This window comes from Pantherophis guttatus, chromosome 1, assembly GCF_059756535.1.
Source record: "Pantherophis guttatus breed Tessera chromosome 1, ASM5975653v1, whole genome shotgun sequence".
Lineage (NCBI taxonomy): Eukaryota > Metazoa > Chordata > Lepidosauria > Squamata > Colubridae > Pantherophis > Pantherophis guttatus.
Window position 1 is genome coordinate 224525587 of NC_142063.1, and position 26510 is coordinate 224552096.

At 38.7% G+C, this 26510-nt stretch overlaps 1 protein-coding gene across 1 annotated transcript in view; it reads right to left on the minus strand.

Moving 5' to 3' along the window:
- KHDRBS2 (KH RNA binding domain containing, signal transduction associated 2) overlaps window positions 1–26510 on the minus strand; it is a 413845-nt gene that overhangs the window by 9675 nt on the left and 377660 nt on the right. Inside the window, exon 12 of the transcript XR_009621906.2 lies at window positions 25817–25908. The gene's annotated coding sequence lies outside the window, so the exon portion shown is untranslated. The remainder of the gene's footprint in view (window positions 1–25816; window positions 25909–26510) is intronic.

Genomic DNA, 26510 nt, shown 5'->3' on the forward strand with positions numbered 1-26510 from the left:
GGTGGGATTCAAATTTTTTTACTACCGGTTCTGTGGGTGTGGCTTGGTGGCCATGTCATGGTTTGGTGGGCGTGGCTTGGTGGGCATGGCAGGGGAAGAACACTGTGAAATCTCCATTCCCACCCCATTCCAAGGGAAGAACACTGTAAAATCTCCATTCCTTCCCCAATCCAGGGGAAGGTTACTGCAAAATCCCCATTTCCTCCCAATCAGCTGGGACTCTGGAGGGAGAGACTAGATGGGGGCAGGGCCAGTCAGATGTGGTATTTACTGTTTCCAAACTACTCAAAATTTCCACTAGCAGTTCTCCAGAACTGGTCAGAACCTGCTGAATACCACCTCTGGATAAGACCCTATAGTTTTTTGGGGGGAAGGTTTTTCAGTAGTGGTTTGCTGTTGCCTCCTTCCTAGACCTGAGACAGAGTGACTGGCCTCCGGTCACTCAACTGGCTTTCATGCCTATGGTGGGACTAGCACTCCTTGTTTTTTGGTTTCTAGCCTCATGCCTTAACCACTACACCAAATTGGCTCTCATATCTAAGCCAGTGGTGGTATTCAGCCAGTTCTATCTGGTTCAGGTGAACCGGTAGCGGCAGCTGCAGGAAGCTCCACCCACCCGCCCGGATGTCATCACGTTTTTGACGCTCTGTGGATGCACAGAAAGTCCAAATGTGAGCGTGCATGCACATGTTCACATTTGCGAACTGGTAGCAAAAGTAAGTGAATACCATCCCTGATCTAAGCTATCCTCTAGCAATTTCCTGTAGCTGATAGAAGTCTGGGGATGAGTTGCTCCTTATCAAGCGAATGAGCTATAATTCAGCCCCCTTTTCTGTTTTAGCAGTTACATTAATTAAAAATGAGAGTTCAGAGGCAGGTTTCTCTGCTACTGCTTGGGTGCCTATTAATTCAACACTTTCTCTTTTGTTTAGTAAGTAGTAAGTATATGTTTATATGTAAAAAAATACCAGCAATAATAAGCTTTGGATGAAGAGGTTCCACCGCAGGTTGTGAACCTGAAGGATTTCTAGTCGGTGTTACTAATTGTGTAGAACAGTAATGCAGTCATCCAGAATATTTTAATTCAGTCTCCCTGATCTTTGATTTCTCATATTATGTTACAAGACTGCTGCTTCAGCACCAAGGCCATTAATCATTGATATTCTGGTGTCCCCCAAAGTAACTGGACAAAATTAGACAAGGAAAGAACAAGACTTGAAAGATGACTAAATTCTTATCAGAAATTACATGTGTTTTTTAAAAATCTTTCTAGTCCTTCATGATAGAATATTGTAATCTATTTTAACACTTAAATATAGTATTTAACACCACTATAATTATACTATTATTATACAGGCGATCCTCGACTTACAACAGGTTCATTTAGAGACTGCAGTGACAACATCACTGAAAAAAGTGACTTATAACTGTTTTTCGCACTTACAACCGTTGCAGCATCCCCATGCTCATGTGATCAAAATCTGGCTGACTCATATTTATGATGGTTGCAGTGACCTGGGATCATATGATCCCCTTTTGCGACCTTCTGAGAATCAAAATCAATGGGGGAAGCCAGATTCAATTAACAACTGTGCTGCAGTGATTCACTTAGCAACTGTGACAAGAAAGGTCGTAAAATGGGGCAAAATTCACTTACCAACTGTCTCACCTAGCAGCATTTTGAGCTCAATTGTGGTCGTAAGCAGGAGTAAAATCCAGCAGGTTCTGACAGATCCTGGAGAACCGGTAGCGGAAATTTTGAGCAGTTCGGAGAACCGGTAGCTGAAATTTTGAATAGTTGGGAGAACCGGCAAATACCACCTCTGGCTGGCCCCAGAGTGGGGAGGGAATGGGGATTTTGCAGTATCCTTCCCCTGCCACACCCACCAAGCCATGCCACACCCACCAAGCCATGCCACGCCCACCAAGCCAAACCCACAGAACCGGTAGTAAAAATTTCTGAAACCCACCACCGGGGTGGAGCAAGAGGCTTGGGAGGGAAGGAATCCTCCCTAAGTTATTGGGTTTAAAAGTGATGGAAGGAGATCTGTACTTTCAGACTTGCAAGATTCTGTTAATGTATTATTTACAATAAAGTAGAATTAGCTTATCTGGCTATACTTCTTGTCTGGTTTACCAGGTAAAATGGCTATACCTAAAAAAGAAATAGAAAAGCAATGCCTAGAATCTCAGTCAGGCAAGGGCAGGAAAGACTGACCTACGTCATATTCATCATCTTCTTTCAAAGAATATTTAGGGTAATTTTAAAGAATCAACAGCCCTGCGAAGCCTGGATATATCAGAGATTATATGCAAAATGTTGTGTTCTTTGATATGGGATTTAGGAGTGAAGATTGGTGGCCTCCTGTAAAGAAAGGATATAATAGCTCTTTCAATATTTTGTTTTCTCTGTTTAAGTGCAATCACTCTCTCTCAGGCGACACATCTGCCACACATGTCAAGTACCTATTTTTCATGCCTCACCTTCCAGGTGATAGAATGTGCATAGAGGCAGCAGTGTTGCATTGGGAGCTGGGCAAAGTCAGCCTGAGATAACAGTTCTTGAAGGACAATAAACACAGAAAATCACTGATGTATCTTTTATCATATCAGAGGGCAGATTGCAAGAGTTTAAATCTGACAATGGAAAAATTTCTTAGAAATGTTGGAGGTATTCCAACATGCTCAAAATGCTCAAAATTAAGTTATTTTTCTCTCTCCCCCCATTTAATTGTTTTACTGCATCATAGAATGCAAAGGATACATTATAGAATACAGGGAGTAACTGAGTGTAATGGCATTTATACAATAGAAATTAGACATTTTTTAAAACTATAATGATTAAGATTACTTAAACTTTTAAAGATGTATCAGTGTTCCGATGGTTTCTATATACATTTCTAAATGTAACGAACCTAAGGTTGATTAAGTATTGCTAATACCAGTTGCAAAATACATTTTGTACTGTTTATTTATTGTGATTTATAAATGAAAGGAAAAAAAAGGAAAAAGGAAAAAGAAGGATTTGGTTGGAAGAAATAGATAGATATTTAATTGTTTTTAATTAACAGATTATATGTGGGAAAGGTTTTTGTTTGAATTTAATATTAAATTCTGGACTGTTTATTTATTATGATTTGTAAATGAAAGAGGAAAAAGGGAAAAGGAAAAATAAAGAATTACTTGGAAAAAATAGATAGGTATTTAATTTCTAACTTTCCCTTTCTTTATATTCTGATTTGCAGTGTTTATAAACATTTAGACACCTTAAAAACCATACTGCAAGTATTTGCTTTTCTCTTACTATGTAATATATTGCATACAAAGAATCATTCTTATTTGAATTTGGTTAAACTTCTGTTGTGGATAGATGCTATTAGTTTTGCCAGTGGTGGGATTCAAATAATTTAACAATCGGTTCTCTGCCCTAATGATTTCTTCCAACAACCAATTCACCAAACTGGTCAGAAAGATAACAACCGGTTCTCCCGAAGTGGTGCGAACTGGCTGAATCCCACCACTGAGTTTTGCCATTGTTGCGTGTTCTTAAATTTTTAAGTTACCAATCAAATATTGTCAATGTTGTATCTATCTTTCAAAGTTGAGTAATGTTTATCTTCACAGCCATGACTATACTGTATATCTCAATAAAATATGTGTTTCTTGTTAATATAGTCTGGGATTATATTTAGTAAAAAAAAACACCCTGTGATTTCATTTCAAATTTCATTTCTAAAATCCTTAAAATCCTTAACTGAGCAGAGATTTGATCTGATGGCCTGAATGTCTGCTTCTGTAGAAGCTGTGGTGGTTAGAATGCAGTATTGCAGGCTGACTCTGCCCACAGCATGGAGTTTGATTCTGACCAGCTCAAGGTTGACTCAGCCTTCCATTCTTCCCAGATCGGTAAAATGAGCAGCCAGATTGTTGGGGGCAATATACTGACTGTAAACCGCTTAGAGAGGGCTGCCTGTAAAGCACGATGGGGTCTATTGCTACTCCTATTCTTACTCTGGTATACAAAATTTGTATTAAAGCATTCCTCTGTCTGGATCTTTTTGTATTTATTCTTCTTTATTTAAACAATAATGCTTTGCTTTTGCAATTTAATAGGCATTAATTAGAGTGACTTCCAATAGTTAAAAGGATAGTAAAACAATAGAGAGGAAGCTTGCTAGAGTGTGTTGGTGAGCATGTATGCATGTGTGTGTTTCTACCACTAATGGGAGGAAAGTGATTTAAAGAAGAAGTTAATTTGACTTTTGACTTAGCCCTGTCTCTCATCATCTCCAGCCATGGCTTTCCATTTCTGACATAATTACAAGACAGATTTACGAAGAGCCCGTGAAGTAAGCCCACTAATTTCCTCATTGAATTTCCTCTTTAAACAATCCACATTTTAAACAAGAGATCAATCTTTTTCATCTATGTATATCTATGGCTAGGTATAAGAGAAAGACTCAACAATCAAATCCTAGGAACACTACATAATAATAGGTATTATTTGGACATACTGAATGTGCAAAATTACTATGAATGTTTCATGCTAAGTCCAATCAATTTATGAAATATAGCTCAAATTATTCTACTAGCGGAAGTTCTTAAACCAGACAACACTAGAAGTGCTTCTCTTCTCCTTTGGTAGTGATAATATGTCCATGATCAGAATAACAGAACAGTAAATAGACTTGGAGGTCATCTAGTCCAACCAGCTGCTCAAATAGGAGAGTCTATAACATTTTAGACAAATGACTATCTGGTCTTTTCTTGAAAGCCTCCAGTGAGGAAGCACCCACAACTTCTGAAGACAAGCCATTCCATTGGTTGATTGTGTTCAATGTTAGGAAATTTTTCCTTAGTTCTAGGTTGCTTCCCTCCTTGATTAGTTTCCATCCATTGTTTCTTGTCTTGTCTTCTGGTGCTTTGGAAAATAGATTGACTTCTTTGTGGCAGCCCCTCAATCATAAAAGATTTTTTAAAATACAATGTGTGTATCCTTCAGAACACTTACAATGAGTTTCCTAAAGGGACCAGTATGAAGTCTGGTCCTGTCAAAGATTATGAAAAGGCCATTTCTTTAGACAAAGATGGTCAGGCCAAGAGCCTGAGGCACTAACATATGTTGCTTTAATTAATTATAAGATGGGAATATATTCTTTGAAAGTTTGAGGAACTTCTCCCAGCAAACTCCTCATCTGAATTGGCTCCAGGCCAATGGCCTATTGGAACACCACATGGACTCAATGTGAATTGGTGGTGATCCAATTGTGGTTGGATGAACAAGGAATGGATGGATATGACAATCTCCATCTCTGTACCTCTCTCTCTCTTTCTCACACATAAACACACACAGAGAAGCAGACAGACTTTTGCTCTAATTTTCTTTCTTAACATCTTTTTTTGCTTCTCCCTAAGCAAGCAGGGTGTGTGGGAAGCAGAAACAGCTTTTATCAACAGTCTGAACCAATTTCTTTCAGAAGACTTTTTGAAATCATGCCAAAACTACAAGTAACTTTAGAGTTACAGATTCACACATTGAATCAAATTTTTTTTTAAATGGCTCACACTGATGTTAATAAAAGCCCTATGACAGTCTAATCATTGCATATACAGGAAAATTTTTTCCCCCCGAGCAGGTCATCTTGTTTGACAGATCTGGGCAGATTTGAGAGAGGAATAAATCACAGGGAGTCTTGACCAGATTGAAAGCTGAAATATCCCGAGATTTTAGTAGCGATGCAGAATGTAAAAGTGAACATTGATACAATCTGTGTATCTGGAAAACTGTACGTTATCTTTTAACAATTTCTCATAAAACCATAGGAAAGCAAGTCCATTCTGGAGCCACTTAAATGTTCTTTAAAATGTGGTAGGACTGATGCACACAGAAGAAGCAGTTTTGCTTTCAAATTTTATTTGAGTATTGTTTTTTAACATGTCATTGATATATTTTTTAACTGAATCTATTCGTTTGAAATTTTGTATTTGCCATCCTTTTCTATTTCATTACACCTGAAACAAAATCATCCCATTCTAGATTGCCATCATTTTTTCCTATGACAGCCAAAGAGATCATTGGGATTCAGACAGATTGTTCATATTTGAATGAACTGAAAAATAATTACATTAATATAATTATATGACATAATTATAATACTTTATTTTGGAAGGATACAAATGAAATAACTGCAGTATTATTTTTTTTCTAAACAAATATCTATATTAAATGTACTATACATGAAATACAAGATGGGATCTTTAATTTGTTGGACACATCGAGAGTTCTAATGCTATACTTTTAGAGAAATTGCAGCCAGCTGAATTTATGAATTTTGGCAGCACGATAGCCTATCCTATTGCATAATAAAGTGGATGGGAACTATATTAATTGTAGAATCAACCTATTTCAGGATATCAGTTTGATAAACTGTTCTAAACATAAGACTTCTCTTAACATTCTTGCATGTGAAAGTTTTAATAGTGCCACTTTTGATTTTGCTACTCTTACTGTCTCTAAACTCCTTATTGCCAATTCTGAGAACACTTAGCATAACTAAGACTTTCTGCTCTAAGCATGTCAAAGGATATTCTTAGAAACTTCGTTAGTTAGAAGGAGATGGTCATCTTAAGCAGATGAGCCGGAGGCTGATGAAAAGATAGCAGATGGGCCATTAGCTGTATTATCTCTGGAAACAATCTGTCTTGGGCTCTATTGGCCAAGTTTATGGCAATTTTCCACATTCTTATATGAATTTTTGCTGAAACCCCTTTGAACTAGGACTAATTGTTTGGTTACCTTGATTATGTCATGAAAATTTATCTCATATTTCTTTAGCTTCTTTGATCTTAGAGATTTTTCTTATCTGTTTTGATACTATTATTTTCATAAATGGCAATTTAAAAGCTATGTAGGATAAGTTATTTACAAATGTATTCATAGCCTCTCAAAACAATGGTCAGTATTTTTCTTGTTTGTCCTTTTATATATATATTTGAAATTTTGTATTACCAAATTCAGCAGTACACCAGTGCCTGATTTTGTAAAAGGGATTTATATCTACAGATAATCTTCTAATTACGAATGTAATGCAGCCTTCCAATTACATTCAGAACCAGAGGATTCGTAGGATTGAATAACGTAACTTGAACGTGATTACTCCCTGCTTTGCTCACACATTCGCTAACCGAATGCGCGGGTCATTAAGTGCATGAGATATCTCAGGGTGGGGAAAGCCATGGGGGTCCTAGTGCTTTTGATGACCCAAGGCCTTCCCCAACCCACTGAGATATCTTATGCTTCCCCGTCCCCCCATCCTGCCTGACTGTGTCACTTATCTTACATAGATCTCAATGATCAACAGGGCTGTCTCCTCTCCAGCCTCTCTGCCGCAGTTTTACCTTAAGCAAGCAAAGGCCCCATTCTTGGCAGCAAAGGGCTTTCCTCAAGGCCTTTGCTGCCATAAACGGAAGCCTGGAGGGACGCGCGTGCCCCTCCTGGGCTTCATTCTCACCCACAAATGCCTTGAGGAAAGCCTTTTGCTGCTGTAAACAGAGGCCTGGGCGTGCATCTCTCCCGGGCTCCATTCTCAGTGGCAAAGGCCTTGAGAAAAGTCCTTTGCTGCTGTAAATGGAGGCCCTGAGAGATGCATATGCACCTCCTGGCCTCCGTTCTCAGCAGCAAAGGCTTTGTGGAAAGGCCTTTGTCACCATAAACAGAGGCCTGGAGGCCTCCATTCTCTATGAATGCACTAAAGACCTGAAGGATCGGAGGAGGCCAAGCAACTGAAGGCTCTTTGCAAGGTGAGTCTCCACAGGACCAGTCTCTGTGCGACCTTGTGGGGGGGGGTTGTGTGGAAATAGGCAGGGTGAATGTCACAGTGCCTCAACGATTGTTCTTAAGGATGAATGACTGCCGTGGTGCTGCAACATTTGTAACTTCAGGGCTGTGTTGTAAGTACTTGGGGGGGTTATGTTGTAACTTCGAATGGTCACTAAGTCAACTGTTGTACCTCGAGGATTACTTGTAATGAGGGATCAGGTGCAAGTAGCACATTCAAAACTAGTTAGAGCGTTAGAATACTTGATGCATTCATGCTTACATATGATTTATAAATTATATACTTTAGACTGACTGATGTAGCTTGGTATTTTGATCTGGAAATAAATATTTGGAAATATGCTTGGCCAGTAATGAAAGCAACAGGTGAGCCACCCCTGTGTCCATCTGATAATATCTAGTAATAGTAAATATGTGACATAATGACACTATTTCAAGTTTTCATACCTCTCCAAGGAGTAACCAAGGAAGTATTTTACAACATATAATTGCAATTAAATAAGACAGGAATCAATGCTACTGGGATACTATTTTTGTGAGGAAAAGTGGATGTTATGTGGCTATTCCTGTAGTGGTTTAATGAAATTGTGGGATTTATTTTTTGATTGAGATCTGACTTCATTTGAGGCAATTGCCAATATTCATATGCCCTTACCTCCAAACCTTCTTCATTTTAATAACCATCACCATGTCTATCCCTTTCTGCTACTGCATTATTCATATAATTTATTCATATTTATTTATTATTCATACTATTTATATAAGCTACCTTATAGGGGAGATAGATGGCATAAAAATTTAACAAACAAACAAACAAACAAACAAACAGACAAATAATGGTTTTTAGATTCCCCCCCCTGTTTTAATTGGCTGTTTTATTTATTGTTGTATGCCATCCCGACTCTTCTTTGGCGGATGATGCACAGCTACTGATAAATAAATAAATTTATGAAAAGTAAGCCAGACAAACTATCTCATTATGTCTTGTATGGAAACAAAATTCAAATAATTATTTTAGATATAATTATAAAAATAATTAAGGTATCAAGCTTATTTTGAACTGGTCTTGGCTGAGTTCTAGAAATTAATGCCTGGGAAATTCAAGGCTTTGACAGCATCAATTCCATAGTGCAGCAGTTAAACAGCTGAGGGCCCACTAGCTTTTTCCTATATTTTTATTTTATTATTATTTTTAAAAAAGCTTAATGAACTTACAGTGGTAGTGAACTTCCTAACCAATAGTATCAAAACTTTTAATTGTGCCCATGTCAATGGTCAGATGGTTCAGGAAACACTGAAATCAAATGTTAAGATCACATCTGGATGTAATATATGAACACTTAATATTGTATACTCAGAAAAAAAAGTTTGATCAAAATTATAAAGAGTTTAGAGGAGACTTGGAATAGGCCCTTTTTAAAAATGCTTTTGCCTTAAAACAAAATATTCAAGTTGAACTTTCCTTTGGTGATTTTATGGACATGCCCATATACTTTGCAATAAGTAAGTGGAACTGCCATTGCCTTCTTCCAGGATATTTTTCAACTTTTCAATGTACACTATAGTACTGGTATGTACCCTGGAAGCCTCCCATTCTGGTATGAACCAGACCTGGCCTTGCTTAGCTTCTGAATTGTTCTGCCATGGGCAGAAATCTTGCATTTTTATCCGTCTAAAATTCCAGTGGCTCCTTGAGTTGATTGTGTTATGAATACGTGGAATACTTGCAGCATAAGAAATATCAATTCTAATAAATTCCCTAACCTCAGAATATGAGATAAACTGTGTAGTTTGTTCATCCTCTATAACAGGGGTGTCAAACTGGCGGGCCATGGGCCGGAAGCATCATGCGCAGGCCATGCCCACCCCAGCTCTGCAAATGGGAAAAACATCACAAAACGTCATGTGATGGCAATGTGACGCGGTGAGTTTGACACCCGTGCTCTGTATGGTATCTGATTCTCAGGATTTGAAGATAATAGGATAGAGAGAAACAAATACTGTAAAATTATTTGATTCTAAACCGTACAATTATTAGGTGGAAAGCTTCTGACTCCCCACCCCTCCCCACCATGGTACAATTTGCATTATGTACATTCCTTTTCCATGCACACGGTGGCTTACTGAGTCAAGGTTCTGCATGGCTGAAGTGTACATGAATTTTTATTTGCCTTTGGTAATGTGATTTTTGAATATGAAAAGCAGGATAGAGATTGGCATGCTAAAGTGTTCAACAGTGCCTCCCTGACATATTCAATAATTAATGGTAAGATACGTAATAACATTTGAAACCACTCTACTACAATTCCATTAACCCACATAATGGATTGGGCATAATGATGACCACAATTGTTCCAATTTGTGCACAGGGCCTTGGAATGCTTGTTTGCTGGGTGCCTTGTTTGCTTTGTTTTGATTGGACGTGACTGTATGATGACCCTCTGTAGTCTAAGTAGAAGGAGCTACAAATTTATTGCCCATTTCATTGTTTTTGTCACTCATTACTTGCACAGTAAAAAGAGTATCGTAAACCATGTGGGGCCGCAAAAAATAAAATTCTGATTTTGTATGTGTACACTTTTGCATAAATGGTAATGAAGGGATGAGACCTTCCTTTGGAGTTGCCCAAATATCTGCATTTTGTCAGATGAGTACCTTGCTTGTAAATCGAGTAAGCATTTGAGTGACAGGTAGATGTCTGAATTGCCACAGCCCACGGAGAATGCGTAATTCTTGGATAAGCAAATTTTTATTGTTCTATATAATGAAGCAAATAAGAAAATGTTGCCACAAAAATGAAAAGATTAGATCTGCTTGAAACTTCCTCTCCACCTGATCTTTTTCTAAAATTAAATATGTAAATATATTAAAAATAAATAAATAAGACAGTGCCTTGATTAAGATCAATTTTGATGATATGAGAGTGAAGGGATTAGTTCTGTTTGTTCTCCTGGATGAGAAAAGCGATTCTCATTTATTAAACAAAACATAGTCCAGATTTAATATCATAACTATTGTTTACAATAGTTTAAAGGGTTTTTTTCCCCTAAATTGCTGCCTTTTTATTAAAACGACATTGATAATAACAATGGGACAAAATGCAGTTCAGCAAGCAAAAAAAATGTCACGGAATATACATATACAATCACAAAGAGAAAAAAAAACAAAATTTCAAATAAGTGTGCTCACGATTCCTTCCCGGAATGTCATTTTTTCTTATTTTTAATATAAAATTTAACATATTTTGTTTTCTTAAAAAGTATTGTCAAAGCAGCATTCTATGGATTAAGCTAATCTATTAAGAAAAGGTTGTAAATATAGTAATGAAACAGTGTTTGGAATAAGATTTGAATAAAAGTCTTTGCTGAGTTCAGCTCCCAAATCATCCTTGGGGATCAGCTAATGCATTGCTATGGGCTACAGATTTAAACGTTTATAACATTGGCTTAGAGATGCTGATTAGCTTCAGTATTTCTGGTGTGAAAAGCTGGTGTTTTAGTCTCCTGAAGCCATGTCAGAGTAGAGGATACAGAATAGAGGGAGTGCATAAGCACACCAGCGTGCCTACCGTCCCTGTCCTACTGTCCCTATTTATTTGTATTCATTTCCTTCGTTTGTGTCCATGTCCATATTCACATCTGCTATCTTGTACATGTTTGACAAACTAATAAATAAATAAAATGCAATCCTAAATTGCATTAACAGAGGGATACAGTCGAGATCAAGTGAAGTACTAATACCACTCTATAAAGCCCTAGTAAGGCCACACCTAGAGTACTGCATCCAATTTCGGTCACCATACCAAAAGATGTTGAGACTCTAGAAGAATTGCAGAGGAGAGCAATTAAGATGATTAGGGGACTGGAGACTAAAACATATGAAGAACGGTTACATGAACTGGGCATGGCTAGTCTAGTGAAGAGAAGGACCAGGGGAGACATGATAGCAGTCTTCCAATATTTGAGGGGCTGCCACAGAAAGGAAGGGGTCAAGATGTTTTCCAAAGCACCTGAAGGCCAGACTAGGAATAATGGATGGAAACTGACCAAGGAGCAGAGGTGAAATGTAAAATTTGTTGCTACCGGTTCTGTGGGCGTGACTTGGGGGGGGGGGTTAATGTGACTGGGTGGTCGTGGCCAACTTTTTTTTTAACTTTTCAAAGCATTTTTTCTAATGCTTTGAAAAGCCTCTGCCAATCAGGCAACTCAGCTGGGATCGTCAGAGAGGCATTTTAAGAAATACCTCTCTGCCGATCAGGCAACTCAGCTGGGAGTTGCCAGAGACTTTTCAAAGCATTTTTTTTAACCACCTCTTCGGCCAAGAGGTTGCAGGAAAAAAATGCTTTGAAAAGCCTCTGATGATCCCAGCTGAGCCGCATGATCATCAGAGGCTTTTTTTTTTACTTTTAAAAGCATTTTTCTGGCCGAAGAGGTTGTAGAAAAAATGCTTTTAAAAGTAAAAAAAAAAAGCCTCTGATGATCGTGCAGCTCAGCTGGGCATGGGGTGGGAGGGGAGCAGAGATTTTTGCTACCAGTTCTCCGAACCACCCACCGCCATCGCTACTGGATCAGTGATCCGGTCCGAATTGGGAGCATTTCACCCCTGCCAAGGAGAGATTGAACCTAGAAATGAGGAGGAACTTTCTGACAGTGAGAACAATTGACCAATGGAACAGCTTGCCTTCGGAAGCTGTAGGAGCTTCATCACTTGAGACTTTCAAGAAAAGATTGGACTGCCATTTGTCAGAAATGGTGTAGGGTCTTCTGCTTGAGTGGGGGGTTGGACTAGACGACCTATAAGGTCCCTTCCAACTCTGTTAATCTGTTAAATCTGTTAAAATAAATAAAACATATTGCTTTAAGGGGAAACAAAACCAGGCCTCTACTGTTATGTTATATTATGTTAATTTTATTTTTATACCGCCCTTCTCCCGAAGGACTCGGGGCGGTGTACAGCCAATTTAAAAACATAAATCTACTAGGAAAACTCTGCACTTAAATTCCAAAACACTGAAAGAATCACTACATGGGTTCAATAGGAGCCTTTATGCAGTTTCTCAAAAGCAAACACAACTTTTCCCGCAACTGCAATAGAGGGAAACCACAAAGTCCCAGAAAAAGAAGCCACTGCTTTAAGGAGATTCAAAGGGATACTAGGTTTTCCTCTTGCATACCCTGAAGTAGGGGTTTGTCACCTTTGTTGTAAACTGTGGTAATTTTCAATATTTTTCCTGCTGAAATTAGCACAGAGACGGTGATTGAGGATTGTGGTGATCATATGCCTGGTAGTTAAGTTTGGGAAGTCCCGTCAGAAAAAAATAGTGACCCCTAGAAATATAGAATGGACCTCCTGGAGAATCATTGGCCTTCAGCAATCATATTCTATAACTTACTGTACCAGGCCACGCGTTGCTGTGGCCCAATCTGGTGCTTCCGCTGGGCTAAAAGAGCGAGGCTGAAGTTCCAAACTCTCCAAGAACATTTGGTGGCCAACTCGACGTCACTCACTTTCATCAGTCATATGACAGCCCCCGAGCCACGCCTATGCAGCTGGTGATTAGGGCAGAGAACCGGTTGCTAAAAAACAATGGGAACCACAAAATCCTCCCTCTCTGTCTCCCCCTCTCTCTTTGTATCTCTCTATGTCTCTCTCTCTCCCCCATCTATATCTCTCTATGTCTCTCTTTCTCCCCCCTCTGTATCTCTCTATGTGTCTCTCTCTCCCCCTCTCTCTGTATCTGTCTCTCTCTCTTTCCCCCTCTCTGTATCTCTCTCTGTCTCTCTCTCCCCTGTATCTCTCTATGTCTCTCTCTCCCCGCTCTGTATCTATTTATGTCTCTCTCTCCCCCCTCTGTATCTCTCTATGTCTCTCTCTCTCTCCCCCTCTCTCTGCATCTCTCTATATCTCTCTCTCCCCCCCTCTGTATCTCTCTATGTCTCTCTCTCTCTCCCCCTCTCTCTGTATCTCTCTCTGTCTCTCTCTCTCCCACCCTCTCTCTCTCTGTATCTCTGTATGTGTCTCTCTTCCCCCCTCATCTCTCTGTATTTCTCTATGTATTTCTCTCCCTCTCTCTCTGTTTATCTCTGTCTCTGGCCCGGCCTCTTCTGCATCCCCCGCCATCGCCCTTACCTTTTCAGGCCAGGCCTTTGCAGCTCTCCACACCACAGCATGTTATGTTAACAATATATTTGTTTCTACTCTCCTACCTATCTTAAGCTAGAGCCCATTACTTTAATTTACAACTATTTATATTTTATAGAATTATGAATTTCTATATCTAAATTTCTATTGTTATGTTTGTAGCACTATATTTTTCTTATTTGGTTTTGAGCTCTTTAAATCTTTCCAATCGAATCCAATCAATCTTTAATACAGGTAGTCCTTAATTTACAACCACAACTGAAATCAAAATCTACATTGCTAAGTGAGAAATTTCTTAAGTGAGTTTTGCCCCATTTTATCACTTTTTTTTGTTGCCACATTTGTTAAGTGAATCACAGCAGTTGTTAAATTAGTAACCCTGTTGTTAAGTGAATCTGGTTTCTCCATTGACTTTGCTTGTCAGAAGGTTGCAAAAAGTGATCACATGACCCAGGAACAGTGCAACCGTCATAAATGTAAGTCAGTTGTCAAGCAGCTGAATATAAACCACATAACCATGGGGATGCTGCAATGGTCATAAGCATGAAAAATGGTAATAAGTCACTTTTTTCAGTACTGTTGTAACTTCGAATGGTCAGTAAGTGAATTGTTGCAAGTCGAGGACTTCCTGAGTCTTCTGTATCTGGACTGCTGATATTTTTTTGTTGATATATTTTGGAATTATATCTAGTGAAAAATTTGTGATTTAATTTTCAAAATTCATGTGGTAAAATGTTCATTTTTTTTTCATGGCATTGCCAAGATTTGTTACTAAGTGATTAATCTATCCTGGAAATTATTGATGGAGTGACATTTCATAGCCAGTCTGCTTTTCCCCAAAATTCCCTTCATCTATATGTATATATGTACAAATGCCCATTTTTAGACATTTCATTCAGTAAAAACACAACTGCAGCTGTGATGTAGTATGTTTCCTCAGAGAACAGAGCAACAATTTTTATAGCATTTTTAAACATGTAAATGTATGTGCTACCTGAGTCTTCTGTATCTGGACTGCTGATTTTTTTTTTTGTTGATATGTTTTGGAATTATATCTAGTGAAAAATTTGTGATTTAATTTTCAAAATTCATGTGGTAAAATGTTGGTGTGTTGGTTTTATGTCCAGCAGGTGGCGGTGTTTTTCAATGTTTTTCAATGTTTGTCAATGTCTTTCAATGTTTTCCAATGTTTTTCATGTTTTTACCTGTCACAGGTGTGACATGTATATAATATAGATATATAAAAACACGCACGTAGTCGAATGCAACATTGTGTCAAAATTTCAAAGCAATCGGTGAAGAACTTTCAGAGATGTGTGGTTATGTACAAACGGACATTTACATTTTTATTTATATAGATAGGGGTATTAAACTGGCAGCCTGTGGGCTGAATGTATCACAAGCAGGCCACACCCACCCCGGCTCCACAAAGGCAAAAAACATCACAATATGTCACATGACGTGATCGAGTTTGACATCCGTGTTTTATAGTCTTAAAAGAGAAAAGGAAAATTTGTAATGCATCTGGCCTCTATTTACTTTTCCTAAGTTTGTGTGTGAGAGATGTATACTGCATGTGGAAATGTATGCTTTCCCTACAGTGTTTGAATTTGGAGCCTGCCACTTGAATTTAGTCTGATATTGCAATTCCTAAACTTGTACTTAATAGATAAGCTCTATCCTATTTAGTTTTCTAAATGCTTAATATTTAGGGATCCAGATGTTCCTGCAGAGAAGAATAGAAATCTGGGATACCTATTTTTTTCAGTAAATTCTCAACTTAGTTGTTAAAGATCATTGTTACTTGGCTGGGATGTGTGATGACTGGAATGGTAGGTAGTGATTTTTGGTTTAAAATCAGGCATACCGTATTTTTCAGAGTATAAGATGCACCTACCTTTTTTGGTGAGGAAAAGAAGAAAAAGAAATCTTCCTCTGCCCCTGAGCAATTTTGCCTCGTTGCAGCAAACAGCAAACAGCCTGCTTTACTTTCCTTTTCCTTTTCAGCATAGCTTGATTAGCACAAGGAAAAAAAATCTTGGCAGCAAGCAGCAGAGCCCTGCGCAAAACAGCTGAGAGCAAATCAGCTGAGAGTCAGGAGGCCGAGCCAATCAACTTGTGCTAATTAGGCTGTGCTGAAGCTGAAAGGAGCTGTTTTTTCTTGCTGTTTGCTTGCAAGGAGGTAACTGCTGCGAGGCAGAGGCCAAAGGATGGGAGCCGGTGAGTGGGTGGGGCTACATTCGGTGTATAAGACGCACCTAAATTTTCACCCCCTTTTAGGGAGGAAAAAGGTGCGTCTTATACTCCGAAAAATATGGTAATTTGATATTAGGAAAAGCAGAATGCTTTATTTTGAAGCTCACATAACACTATATAACTAGAATTGCTGGAATCAACATCATACAATATACCACCAATGAACCTTTAGAGCTCTTATAATATGATTTAAAAAGGAATTTACATCTAATAAATTTACTAGTCTTGTTAATTAAGTCAAGCAGCAAAGTAATGACAGCTTATGTAAATTTAGTATTTTGTGTTTTTAAAGAAATTGTCAGGTTATTTTATTTTAAGACTGCTGCCTTGAATCACAAGAATTTTTTTCTGAATGTTTTGATTGCTCAGTGTTGTATCACGCAGACTATTACTGCCTGATGATCCAAGAGGAACAGAAATCAAGGTGCTACAAATTGAAACATTCAAAATGAGTTTCAATTTTCCCTCCTTTTTAGATATTCCAGGCATGTCTCTGGAATGGATAATCAAGGGCACACAGTTAAGAGAACGCTGAAACTTTATCCTTGTTAACGGATTAAGACTTTTTCATAGAATAAGCAATATGTGTATGTTCACATGTTTGTCTTTAACCATTTTTGTCAGGGGCTGTCACAGAGAAGAAGGAGTCAACTTATTCTCCAAAGTGTTGGGGGCCAGGACAACAAGTAACAGATGGAAACTTATCAAAGAGAGATCCAATCCAGAATTAAGGAGAAATTTCCTGTTAGTGAGAAGAATTAATCAGTGGAATGGCTTGCCTCCAGAAGTTGGGGGTGCTCCAACACTGGAGACTTTAAGAGGACATTGGACAGCCATTTGTATGGAATATATAGGATCTACTGTCATGGGCAGGGGGTTGGACTAGAAGACCTCCAAGGACTCCTCCAATCCTATTATTGTATATTCTATGTTGTCAAAGAAAAGCACAGTGCAGTGGACAGTTGCGGAACTGTTATCTGTGGGCAGTACTACAGTCAGATCTATCTATCTATCTATCTATCTATCTATCTATCTATCTATCTATCTATCTATCTATCTATCTATCTATCTATCTATCTATCTATCATCTAATCTACCTACCTACCTACCTATCCACTCATCCATCCATTTATCCATTTATTTATTAAATTTATTTGCTGCCCATCTTTCCACAAAGTGACTGTGTTTTTCTTTCCAGATCACTTCTGGATTAGAAGTAATTCTAGGGATGAAACTGGCTGGAACCACCAACCAGAGGGAGGTAAGATGCAACAACATCCTTTTGGTATAGTACTTTTACTGTTAAATAAGACCCATCTGAATGTACATAGAATGGTCTTCTTGTATCTGTTTATCCTTCTTTGCTCTCAAAGGTGCTTCTGGAAAAACAAAGCAAGATTCAGGTGCCATTCAGTGAGAGATTAAAGGAGCGCTAGAAGCACCAATGGAATGAAAATTCCTATTTGCCTTATTTATTTATTAACAAAACGTAATGGCTGCCCATCTTACCTCAGGGAAACTGTGGGTGGCTTACAATAATAAAAATTCTTGCTACTTCTGAAGGAAGTCCTAAAATGTAGCAAAAGAGGGGAATCCTAATTTGTTTTTATCTTCTTATTTGTATTTCCAAAGTCAACTACACGGGTTGACTCCATAATGTTGTGATGAACTATTGGTATATTATTTTAAGAGAGAATTCATCATATATATCACTCTTATGTTTAAATATTTACTTCAAGCATTTGAAGTAAACATTTACTTCAAGCTTCTGGCTGTTAATGCTTTTTTAGAATAGAAGTTTTCAAGCAGAATTTTAAAAGCCATTAAAAAAAAAATCCTATTAGCACTCACAACCTATTTTATTAATGGACATAGCCACATAATTTGAATATGAATATCTATGTCTATATTTGACAGTGTAAGAGTGTAGAAGAATAATTTCCTTTATAAATTAACAAAAGGACATGAAATAAGGCTATATTACCAAGGAAAGATGGCTTATAACATTTTAAAAAAGAATCCATTTATATACAGATAGTCCTTGACTTACAAACATTTATTTAGTGACTGTTCAAAGTTACAACGGTACTGAAAAAAAAAACAGACTTATGACCGTTTTTCACATTTATGACAATTGCAACATCCCCAGGGTCACATGATCAAAATTCAGATGCCTGGCAACTGACTCATATTTATGATGGTTGCTGTCTCCCAGGGCAGGGGTCTCCAACCTTGGCAACTTTAATCCCAGCTGGCTGGGGAATTCTGGGAGTTGAAGTCTGCCAGGCTTAAAGTTGCCAAGGTTGGAAACACCTGTCCCAGGGTCTTGTCACCCATCATCTTCTGTGATGTTCCCAGCCAGCTTCTGACAAGCAAATTCAATAGGGGAACCCAGATTTACTTACCAAACGCACAATTCCCTTAACAACTACAGTGGTTTCCTTAACAACTGTGGCAAAAAAGGTTGTAAAATGGGGCACAACTCACTTAACGACTGCCTTGCTTAACTACAGAAATTTTGGACTGAATTGTGGTGGCATATCAAGGGCTACCTGTGATCACGCACTTCATCAGAAATCAATCCCTACTAGGAAGGATGTGTGATTCAAATTTTACTGTTATTTGCCGTTCGACCATTTCATAATCCTAGAGACTCTTCTTCATTTGGAAGATGGATTTATGTGTCTGTGTGCAAATAGTTCTGTGTCATTTCAAGTTAGACCTAGTCACTACAAAAAGGGAGTTGAGGTGGCAGAATTCTAAACAGGTAAACACTGACTGTGCCAGTTCATACTGCAGATTGCAAATGGCATTTCTGAAAGCTTTCCTCTACAAAAAATATAAATCCCCCAAACTAGAAAATAAACATAAAGGGCTTGGCTGCACACTCCATCCCACAAAACATTCTCATGCATGACATTTTGGGGGGAAAAAAAATTCTAAGTTCAATTTATGAGGCTGTGGACTAATATACTCCAGTATTACCCAATACAGAAGGTTAATTTCTCCCTGTTGTGGTTTATTTTTTTGCTGATATTCCTCGTAGTAATGATGTTTCTCTCAAGTTGAATTTTAAGGGGCCATCTGCATTAGAACTCTAACTGATCTTCGTCCTCTTGAAATTGATCTTCATCCTCTTGAAAAGCAAATTTAAGCTAAAAATTATGCCAAACCAAAAACCTAAATGACTCAGGGTGCTTTACATAATAAAAAGGCAGAACAGATGATATGTACCCAGAAAGATCGCATACAATAAAACAAAATGATGCCAAATCAAATCATGCAATCCCACCCCCACTCCCCCACTATTAAAGGAAAGAGCCCTTTGTTCAATGGCCTATGGAACATCATCCGGATGGAATATTATTGAATTAATGTCTACACCAGGGGTGTCCAACCTTGGCAATTTTAAGACTTGTGAACTTCCCAGAATTCCCCAGCTGGCTACCCATTGAAATTGCCTTAAAGTATGATATCACATTTATACGATAATTGATCTTCTCTTTCTTGGCACACTTATTCTCTCTCACACACTTCCACAAATAGGATGAAATAAGCAAAGAGCATCACATCCTTTTCCTCCTTCCTTTAAGAAGGAGCTGTGGTGGCGCAGTGGTTAGATTGCAGTACTGCAGACAAACTCTGCCCACAGACTGGAGTTTGACCCTGACAGGCTCAAGGTTGACTCAGCCTTCCATCCTTCCAAAGTGGGTAAAATGAGGACCCAGATTGTTGGGGGCAATATGCTGACTCCATAAACCACTTAGAGAGAGCTGTAAAGCACTGTGAAGCGGTATATAAGTTTAAATACTATTGCCTTGCTTTAAGAAACCAAATCGAAGCAGAGGAAATGGAGGTGGAACACGAAGTGGGAAAGCAAAATCATCATCATCATCATCATCATCATCATCATCATCATCATCATCATCATCATAGGGCAACAAAGCCCTTCTTTTGCCAGTGAATGTTCCTAAAATTCTGAATATAAATAAAGGAATATTCACATGGTTTATTTTTACATGTTTGTATATGTTATTTAAAAAGTTATAATTATGACAAATTCACTGAAGCTTCGCTAGATAATAAATACAAAAATAAACACTGTCTAAAACCACAGAAAATAAAAAAGTTGAACTATAGAGGCAGCTAGGCTACATGATCTAAAATACTTAGAAGGCTTGAATAAAGAAAAAGTTAATTCTCTTTTCCTCCTGGAAGACTCTCCCGTAATTGAAGTGCCACTGCCACTAATGCTCACTTTGTTTTACCTCATTTAACGAAGAAGTGTTTAAACTCCTGATAGATTTATACAGGAGAAAGTGTTTAAATCCCAGATTTAGTTACTTCCATTTAATAATCTTGTGGTTCTAATTAGATCAACTACAATTTCTGAATTGTTTTTATAGGTACAACTCATAGTAATGTTAGAAGGACCAGGGGAAACATGATAGCAGTGTTCCAATATTTGAGGGGCTGCCACAGAGAGGAGGGGGGTGTCAAGCTATTTTCCAAAGCACTTGAAGGCCAGACAAGGAATAATGGATGGAAACTGACCAAGGAGAGATTCAACCTAGAAACGAGAAGGAACTTTCTGACAGTGAGAACAATCAACCAATGGAATAGCTTGCCTTCAGAAGTGGTGGGAGCTTCATCACTTAAGACTTTCAAGAAAAGATTGGACTGCCATTTGTCAGAAATGGTGTAGGATCTCCTGCTTGAGTGGGGGGTTAGACTAGATGACCTATAAGGTCCCTTCCAACTCTGTTAATCTGTTAATCTAGTTGCCAACGCTTCGTTAAGGGAAGAGGTCTTCCCCGCTGCACTCAAAGAGGCAGTGGTTCAGCCCCTCCCTAAGAAGCCTAGCCTGGACCATGACGTTCTTAACAACTCCCGTCCAGTCTCCAATCTTCGCTTTTTAGCGAAGGTTGTTGAGTCCGTGGTGGCACAGCAATTCCCTCAATTCCTGGAGGAAACAGACTACCTCGTTCCTTACCAATCTGGTTTCAGGCATGGTCACAGCACGGAAATGGCATTGGTCGCTCTAGTAAATGATCTCTGGCGGGCCAGGGATGGGGGTTGCTCCTCCATCCTGGTCCTTCTTGACCTCTCAGCGGCTTTCGATACCATTGACCATGGTATCCTGCTGCAGCAGCTCAGAGAGATAGGGATAGGAGGCACTGTTTTGCGGTGGTTCTCCTCCTACCTCTCTGGTCGCTTGCAGTCTGTTTGGGCGAGGGGTCAGGGATCCTCCCAGAGGCCCCTCACTTGTGGGGTGCCTCAGGGATCGGTTCTCTCTCCCCTGCTCTTTAACATCTATATGAAACCGCTGGGTGAGATCATTCATGGGTTTGGGGTGAGGTATCATCAATATGCTGATGATACCCAGCTTTACATCTCCACCCCTGACCACCCTAGTGATGCCCTTTCCATGATGTCCCATTGCCTGGAAGCGGTGTGAGTTTGGATGGGGAGGAACAGACTCAGACTCAACCCTTCCAAGACTGAGTGGCTGTGGATGCCGGCATCTCGGGATCTGGAGGTTCCAACTTTAATGATCGGGGGGGGGGAGACTCTTACTCCCTCCGATAGGGTTCACAATCTGGGTGTCCTCCTGGATTCTCAGCTGTCCTTGGATGACCATCTGACGGCCGTAACCAGGGGGCCTTTGCACAGGTGCATCTTGTGCGCCAGTTGCGCCCTTTTCTAGACCGGGATGACCTCACCATGGTCACTCACGCCCTCGTTACCTCTAGGTTGGACTACTGTAACACCCTCTACATGGGGCTGCCCTTGGGATGCATCCAGAGGCTCCAGCTAGTCCAGAATGCGGCCGCGAGGGTAATTACAGGGGCCTCGCGATACTCCCGTGTAACACCTCTCCTGCGTGAGCTGCACTGACTGCGGGTGGTGTTCCGGATTCATTTCAAGGTGCTGGTGCTTACCTATAAAGCCCTTCATGGCTTAGGCCCGGGGTACTTACAGGACCATCTCCAGCTGCTCTCCCACCGTCCCGTGTCTCTCACAGAGTGGGCCTCCTCAGGGTGCCTTCAGCCAAACAATGTCGGCTGATGGCCCCCAGGAGGAGAGCGTTCTCTGTGAGAGCCCTGACCCTCTGGAATGATTTGCCCACCAAGCTCAGGACAGCCCCTGACCTCCTTTCCTTCCGTCGTGAGTTGAAGACGTGGCTCTTTCATCAACTTAACTGATCCATCATGGGTTACAATGTTATAATTTTAAACTGTTTTAATTGGGTTGTTGATTTTAATTTTATTGTGATTTGTATTGGATATTGTTTTTGTAAGCCGCCCTGAGTCCCTCGGGAGAATGGCGGCATATAAATCACAATAATAAATAAATAAATAAATAAATAAATAAATAAATAAATAAATAAATAAATAAATAAATAAGGTTAAGGAAATAAATACGTACCTCTGCAAAATAGTAATTATAATCTATTTAATCTGTACCCTTTATGAACCCAAAATATATTGTCTATCTTGTTTTCCAAGTACAGCTTCTATCTTCCTGAGTTATATTTAAATGATAGGAAAATACCGATATGCTACTATAGGAAACAAACCCACAAATCATCACTAATATATAACTATAATCAAAGCAGGGAAACTCTCGTATTCAAAACTTGTGAAAAAGAAATACTGTATAATAGCCTGCATACACATTTACATAATTAGTTATGTTCTAATAAAAACAATTATTCCGTATTCTTGGTATTCAGCATCTCAATGCAGAAAGGCATGCTGTTGACATAGCTCAGTTTATTCTATTAACCTGTCTAGGGATTTACTGATTTAAGAGTGTTCATGCTTTCTGAACTTTAGGCACAGTGTTTTCCTAGAATGACAAGATGAATTGTTTGAGGCGAAAGGGGATTTGGGAATATTCACCGAGAAAGCAGTTTTCCAATGCCTTAAGATTTGAGTAGGTAATACAGTACAGTAGACTTTAAAGTCACTAGGCAAAATTGATCTTTCTGTTAATAATACATATGATCGTTTGGAAAAAAAGATAGCAGTATTTTATGTCAGTCTTCTAGTACATCATGGATTTATCAACTTAGATAAGACAAAACTGACACCAATAATTTATGTGCAATTACATTGTCTTACTGGAAAAAAAGGAAATCTCAATAAAAGCATGGTGTTATTATTTGCAATGTATTTCTTTATTTAGCGTGTGGCTTTTATTTGCAAATAGTGCCAGGTACTACGGTTTTCTCCAATTATTTTGTATCTCTGTCTTTCTTAGACTGTATTTAACCCAGAATCTGATTGATGCAGTTAATTTTTCAGTCTAATGTGCCTTTTTGTGATCATATCTAAAGATTATTTTTAAAGATATCTTTATTTCTTTCATAATATGTTACATGGCAACTAAAGGATTGTCCCTAATTTAAAAATCTTTGTAAAATCACGCTTCTGAATAAGCCTGGAAAATGCACTTAATTTATCTAACCTAGTAAAATTTCTGCACAATTAAGATTGTGAACCATCTGGAAGCTGATTAATTATTCTGCCTTCTAATTCATGTTTCAATTTACTGATTAACGTCTGCCTTCCCCAGTCTGAGACCATCTAGATAGGTAGGGACTGGAACACCCTGAATTGCCTGCCAGCATGAGAAAAAAACATAATTAATTGAGATTCTGGGAGTTCTGAAAAAGACAAAATGCCACATTAGGAAAGGAATTAAAAGTGAAACTGCCAATATTGCAGTACAATCTGCCTTTGAGTCAATGTTGACTCCTGGCAGCTTTCTTAGTAAGATTTTTTTCAGAAGTGGCTTGCCACTGCCTCCTGCCTAGAGCTGAAAGAGTGACTGGCCCAATGTCACCCAGTGAGCTTTGCGTCCAAGGTGGGATTAGAACTCACAATCTCCCAATTTCTAGCTAGCCAGGTGCTTTAACCACTAAACCAACCTGATTCTCACTTGTTTCTACATTTGAAAAAAGACTGAATCAGAGCTGGAAAATGTGCAGAAAAGAACAACCAAAATGATCCGGACTTATGAGAAAATCTTAAACCATTTGTTTGTCTTTAGTTTAGGGAAAAAGGGGGAGCAAAGGAGAGAAATTATCATGGTACAAAACATGATTGGCAAGGAGATTCCCTCAAATTAGCAAAAAGCATCAAATGAAGCTGACTGAAAAGAGATTAATAAGAGACAAAGAAAGCACACCATGCAAAGGTAGTCCATGGAATTCCTTCCCATGAAGTATGATAGGTAAAGGTTCCCCTCGCACATATGTGCTAGTTGTTCTCGACTCTATGGAGTCATCTCCGTTTCAAAGCCGAAGAGACAGTGCTGTCCGAAGACATCTCCGTGGTCATGTGGTTGGCATGACAAAATGCCAAAGGCACATGGAACACTGTCCCCTTCCCACCAAAGATGGTCCCTATTTTTCTATTTGCATTTTTTATGTGCCTTCGAACTGCTAGGTTGGCAGAACCTGGGAGAAGTAACCGCATTATGCAGTACTAGGGATTCGAACCACTGAACTGCCGACCTTTCGATCGACAAGCTCAGCGTCTTAGCCATGAGCCACCGCGTCCCTTTTATTAAATATGATAGTGGTTATTAATTTATCGGCAGGTGTCTTTTTAAAAAAAGGAAATTAGATTAATTCCTAGAGTTCATCTGAAACTCAACATCTTTTTCCATGCCAGTGGCAAGGGGAAATAATAGTGAAAGAGGAATATGTTTCCAACTCCTGTTTGCCAGCACCTCAGAGGCATCTGATTAGAAACAATATGTTGTACTAAGATGGGCCCTGGTTTGATTCAGCAGTCTGATCCAGCTTTACATTATTGATTTGTTGTTATTATTTGATTTATTCATCAAATTTAAATGAATTAGATGAGTCCATCTCAATCACATACGATTATCGTTTACAATACGGCCAATAAGCTCTTAATTGCACATTTTAATGGGACACTTTAACACCAATTGTTCAAAATAAACATTTATGTTAGAAAAATGCAAGAGACTTTGCATTGGAAGAAAGCTAAAGATTATCAATACAGCAGGTTCATGGCAGGTGGTTTTCTGAGGCACTAGAAGCTTTTAAAAAACTGAGCCATTGATACCCAAATTAATCTTCTCATGTTTCAATTTAACCTGGATTTCATAAAACACAAATTAGATGCTATTTTGATGTGGGTGGGGCATAGCAAAATAACAACTGGAAAATCACATCAGATTCTCATGCTTAGGTAGTTCTTTCCCCTCTTTTAAGAAAATTACATTTAAATTAAAAAAATATATATCTGAAGACTTATTTTTCATTTTTTCCAAGTGTACAGTATTTTGCTTCGAAAATCCCTTTACATGGGATTTACAATGTGTATGTGGGTATAAAATCCCTTTACATGGGATATACGTGTATATGGTTGTACTGTATGTGTATAAATTATATTGCCCAAATCCTCAAGATCAGTAGTATCAATTCATATACCCGATAATCCGATTTGAGTCCCAACTCAAAAATAGTCACCCTGACAAAAAATGAATCAATCTAATCTTTATTGAAATGTTGTCTTCTTCTAGATAAGAAGGCTGCCCTACCTTGCTTTTTTCTTTGCTCTTGTTTAATATGTGGTTTGTATAACCCAAGGTCCGTTCAAAGTTCATGTAGTTTGCTGGAAACAACAAGGACCCTATGAATGAAATGAGATAGTAACTTAGTGAATATCAGATGCTAGAAGACTCTCCTTTAACAAAGATTTGCTAAACTGTTTCTCGTTATGCATTTCAAAAAGGATCTCTGATTATAATCATGACTTATGCTTTGTTAATATTAGATTTGCCATCATTGGTCCACTGCAGAATTATATCCATCTGACAACTATTTGCAGACGGTCCTTCTTCCAATCAATTTAGAAGGCTAGATGATTTTTCTCTGAGCAGTAAAATTGCACCACATGACTTGGACCAGAGAGCTGAAGTTCATCAACCAACCCATACTTTGGGGTTTGTCCCATTGCCGGTTCTCTAGAATAAGATAATGGTTTCAGGGTAGACAATTTTCAAAGCTTTGAAATAAAGTTCAGATCTCTATGTTTGGAAAAAAACAAAATCTTGTGAATGTATTTCTCAAGTGTGTGTGTGTGTGGGGGGGGACTCTAGGATCCCCGAGGGTCAAACAGTGAAACTTCCAGTTATGAATAGACCAGAAGTCAAAATGGCATAAATGCACCAACCAATGATTTTAAGCAGAGAAAAAGGCTATGCTTTTCTTGGGGAAGTGGAAGAAAATGTA